This window comes from Lutra lutra, chromosome X, assembly GCF_902655055.1.
Source record: "Lutra lutra chromosome X, mLutLut1.2, whole genome shotgun sequence".
In the NCBI taxonomy this organism is placed as follows: Eukaryota; Metazoa; Chordata; class Mammalia; order Carnivora; family Mustelidae; genus Lutra; species Lutra lutra.
In genome coordinates this window covers 41,403,531-41,409,012 of record NC_062296.1, presented here as the reverse complement: position 1 = coordinate 41,409,012, position 5,482 = coordinate 41,403,531, and positions in this window count along the sequence as shown.

Below are 5,482 nucleotides of genomic sequence, written 5' to 3'. Positions count from 1 at the left end.
TCTGCAAATCCTCCTAACAACACTCTTCTCCATTTTAGAGATGAGGAAACTGCAGCACAGATAGATTAAACAACTTGCTCTGGGTCATCAAAGCCTATAGAGTATGGAGCTCAGATTCCAACACAGGAAGTCCTTCTCCAGAGTCTGTGCTCTTAATCTGGGCAAGCCCCCTTAACTCCTCATATCGAGTGATTATTATAAACCATGTGGCTTAGGACTAGACTGAGGCCAAAGTGGGATTCTTACTCCTACTCCCTCTGCCACATGTTTTATTTTTAAAAACAGTATTATATTTTATTTTATTTTTAAGTAATCTCTCTGCCCAACATGGGGCTCAAATTCATGACCCTGAGATCGAGTCACATGCTCTATCACCTGAGCCAGCTGGGCACCCCAGCCCCAGGTTTAAAATCTTTGCAACTGTATCTTCAAGCACCACAGACAACAGAGGGGATAATTTTCCTATATAAATTTGTTCAAATCACTTTGGCCCTGGGAGTGGGAGTTAGAAAGAGGAAAGATTAGAGCTAAGGAAAAAATATCTTCATCCCAACCCAATAAGCAAAGGAAAGAATATTTTTTGTTATCAGAATAAGATATCAATACAGAAAGCAAGAGTTCAGTGGAAGCTGCCTCATGGTCCTCACAATTGCCATCCAGGGAGACAAGGGGGGTACAAGAGAGCAGTGAAAAAATTCAAGTGCAGAAAAAGCTTGGGTTTTCTGGGAATGAGTTTCTCCTTTCTTTCTGCCACTAATGTGAAGATACATGATCTTCACTAGCATCCCCAGGCTTAGGTGCCCTCTCTACAGAGTGTAAAGATGAAAACACCCATCACGGAGTTATGGTGAGCCCATATATCAATCAAATATAGACTCTATTTTCCAGGATTTACAGACTAGCAGAAAGGCCAGACATGCACCCAGAAAGCTATTAAGCAAAACTGAAGATTGAAGGTGACAGAAAAGAGAAACAGGGAAAGAGGATGAAGAGGAGAACAGGAGATTTAGGTTTCCAAAGAAGTGTTGCTGACTTTGGGTCTTGAGTGTTAGATAAGATTCAGGCATGTGTAAATGGACAGAAGTACTTTTCAAGGTAGAATGTACAGAGGGCATAAGCAGATCCAGTAGCAAACTCCAAAATCACATGCATTTTTACAATGAAACAAGAGACTGTGACATTTTGTATTTGGTCCATAACCATGAGGTCAGTTGACAAGAGCATTCAACATTTATAACTGGTATCTTTGAGTGTTCACTGATTACATAATTCCAGTATAGTACTAGGACTTCTATTATAACTTACATGTAGACTGACTTACCCAGCAAGAGCTATTTGTGTGTGTAACATATAGACACATATGGAGGTTTTAAAAGTGAATCACATTATCCCAGATTAAAAGAATAAAACTCCTATACATGTCACTGGAAACAATATTGTGTTTTCATCTGACATCATACAATGAGATAGAGAAGAGCAAGTCCCTTACTAAGTACTGTTACCAAGGAAGACTGAAGAGTTAACAGTCTTCACAGACAGTTTCAACATCAATGCCATCAAACTGTCTTACCTAAATACCTCAAAGTCTACTGAGGCAAACCTTCATATAACTACAGTAAAGTTGAAATTATTACTATTATTATTATTATTATTATTATTGTATTTTATGTATTTATTTGAAAGAGTGTGTAGAGAGAGAATGAGCAGGGGGAGGGGCAGAGGGAAAGGGAGAGGTAGATTCCTTGCTGAGCAGGGATCCCAATGTAGGGCTCAATCCCGGGACTCTGGGATCATGACCTGAGCCAAAGGCAGATGCTTAATCAACTGAGCCCCCAAAATGATTTTTATAAATAACACATGACTGACTGAAAATGATTAGTGGGATTTGCTCAAAGGATTGTTACCATAAGCAACCATAATATTAAATTTTGTTATTCATCGAGTAGTTTGCTAGTGTTAATATTATTTCTTTTTTCCTTAGGGGAAAAACCCATACACACTTTGTTAATTTTAGTCAAAATTTACAGCTAAATAAGTAGTTCAATATCCTTTTTTAAAATTTTTAAAATTTATTTTTTAAATTAACATATAATGTATTATTAGCCCCAGGGGTACAGGTCTGTGGATCGCCAGGTTTACACACTTCACAGCACTCACCATAGCACATACCCACCCCAATGTCCATAACCCCACCACCCTTTCCCTACCCCCCTACCCCCAGGCAACCCTGTTTGTTTTGTGAGATTAAGAGTCTCCTATAGTTTGTGTCCCTCCCAATCCCATCTTGTTTCGTTTATTCTTTTCCTACCCCCAAACCCCCCATGCTGCATCTTCACTTCCTCATATCAGGGAGATCATATGATAGTTGTCTTTCTCCGGTTGACTTATTTCGCTAAACGTAATACTATCCTAGTTCCAGCCACATTGTCACAAATGGCAAGATTTCATTTCTTTTGATGGCTGCATTATATATATATATATATATATATATATATATATATACCCCATCCTCTTTATACATTCATCTGCTGATGGACATCTAGGTTCTTTCCATAGTTTGGCTCTTGTGGACACTGCTGCTATAAACATTCGGGTGCACGTGCCCCTTCAGATCACTATATTTGTATCTTTAGGGTAAATACCCAGTAGTGCAAGTAGTTCAATATCTTATTTAAAGGGATGCCTAGGTGGCTCAGTTGGTTAAGCATCTGCCTTCTACTCAGGTCATCATCCTAGGTGGGATCGAGTCCCACAATGGGCTCCCTGCTCAGTGGGGAGCCTGCTTCTCCCTCTGGCTGCCCCTTCCCCTGTTTGTGCTCTGTCTCCCTCTGACAAACAAACAAGCAAGCAAACAAATAAATAAATAAAACTTTGAAAAAAAGATATTATTTTAAAGGAAGGTGCAAATGATCTGTGGAAGTTTCTTTTAGCATACTAGATAACTTCTCATTCCCTGCTTCCTTCTGTCCACTTCTGTCCACTCCAGGGTCTCTGGGACCAAGGAGCCCAGCAGCAGCAGCAAAGCTAAATGCTTTGTCACCATCCTGTGTTCCCTCTACCAACTACCTTCTTTGTTCCTTTTACTCCATCCCTTTTGTTTTAACCAAATTTTCTACCTCTGATTGGATTACTATTGCTTTGTGATCAACCAATCCAAAACAGTGGCATTAAAACAATCATTTTATTCTGCTCTCTGATTCTGTGGTTCAGGAACTCAGAGTATGGCAGGGATAGCTTGATTCTGTTCCATGATGTTCGGGGCCTCAGAGGGAGACTCAATGGCTGGGAGCTTTAATCATCTAGGGGTATCTTTATTCACAGGTCTCCTGGTGAATGTTGGCTATTAGGTGGAACCTCAGCTGGGACTGCTGACTGGAGGACCTATAGGTAGCTGCAACATGGACCTGGACTTTCTCAAAGTATGGCAGCCTCAGGGTAGTCAGACTTCTTACAATGCAGCTCAGGACTCTACAGGTCATTGTCCTTTCAAATAAGGCAGAAGCTGCACTGCCTCTTATGGCCTCGCCTCAGAATTCATAGGTCTCATTTCTCCCTATTCTATTGGTCAGTATGATCAAGTCTGTCAGATTCAAAGGAGAGGGTACATCAACCATAATTCTCAATGGGAGGGTGGCAAGAACACATTGTAGAAGAATGTGAGATGGGAGATACTGTTGTGGTCATCTTTGAAAAATTCTTCTACATTCTCCCATCTATTTCTCTTGTTTTGTTTAAGGAAAAACAACCTCAGGAGACTACTATCACTGTGGCTTTAAATTCTACTAGAGGGTAACCAGATCCTTTCATTCACACCTACATCCACTACCTAATCTCTCCTCTTCAGCACATCTAACCATTTGTCTGCTATATCTTGCTCCTGGTAGAAAGGGAATTTGGTTCCCTACAGGCTGCTGGACCAAGCACTGCTCACTCTGAGGAGAAAAGCAGCCATTGACATACAGCTGCTGGCCTAGCCCTCACAGCCAGGCCTTGGTGTTCTTGGTGCCAGACAATTTCATGGGTCATCAATAGCAGAGAAGGCTACTATGTCATCACTGTGACCAAGACAAAAGCAAGACCACTGAATAATCAGGTCTGAAAAGAGGCAGAACATGAACTTTGACCAAACCACAAAATGACCAAACATCCTTCTATCCTGGCTAATGGCCGCCACTACTACCAATTAGCCTCCTTCTAGTCTATCCTCCCTCTAGGTAAGATTAACAAAGATGCCTAATTATAGTGTTACCCCTATATTCTGCAACTTCCTAACAGAATCCAATCCAGAGCAAAGCCTCACTGCTTTAAAGCCTCCCGCAAAATTACCTAACACAAGTCCAAAACCTATAATAATAAATCCTTCCTAACAGCCTCAGAGACACCCTGCAAGTCCCCAATGATGGGCACTCTCCCTTGATGCAGTGAGTAATCAATCTGACTTGTTCAACCACAGGTATGTTCTTGGTGGTCTTTAGCTAGAGGACACTGACAACTCCTCTGAAGAGCTTGAAAATAGAGAACATATTTCTGGTGAGGTCACTTCTGATCTGCTGAACTCTAGCTTTCAGTCAGACTTTGGATTTGGCTCTTTTACAATGCAGTTTTGGAAGACATTGATATGCATTCTTCAGACCTCCAAAGGCTATTAAAATGACTCCATAGTTAAAAATTATATGAGATTAAGTCCTCCAGGTTTCCTCATAACCTTATCAAGTGCAGAAAGGCAGGCAAAGCTGCTCTGTCCCCATGATGGTCACAGGACCTAAGGACAACCTGGCTGCAGGCACACAGGTGCTTAAGCCTTGGCTTCTGCTGTGGGTAAAGCTAAGCAGGTATGCACCTGCTAACTGGATTTTCAGTTTCAGATACAGATCCTAGAATATATTTCTGCCTACTTCTCCTCCTCCTAGTGAGTTATTCATTTTTCCCTAACTAATTTTATAGTTCTCACTCACTTTATGTAGGGACTTATCCTTAGAAAGGCAATTCCAAATGACCTCCATAGCCTTGTGGTTAAGTGCCTGACCTGAAACCCCACTCTAACCCAGGTTACAGACACTTACTGATTTAAAGTTGTTTAGAGAATCAGCAGCAGCAACCAGTAAATTTTAGTTGGAAGCAGTGCTGTCTGAATTTGAATTGCAGAGTAATCATTTGTTTATTACATGACCCAAATTCCCTTCCATCTGTCCACCCTCAGAGTTTGTAAGATATTGAGTGCTCAAGCAACAAAATTAAATCATCTCTACCTAGGAATCACTTAGGACACAGTGATGCATAGTTCAAACTAACATAGGTTTCCTTCTTTCCTCTTCTTTCTTTTTTTCCTCTCTCTTTCTTTCTTTCGAGAGGAGCACATGTGTGAGTGAGGGGCGAGAGGTAGAGGGAGAGGTAGAGAATCTTAAGCAGGCTCCATGCCCAATGTTGAGATCATGACCTGAGCCAAAATCAAGAATTGGATGTTTAACTGACTGAGCCACCC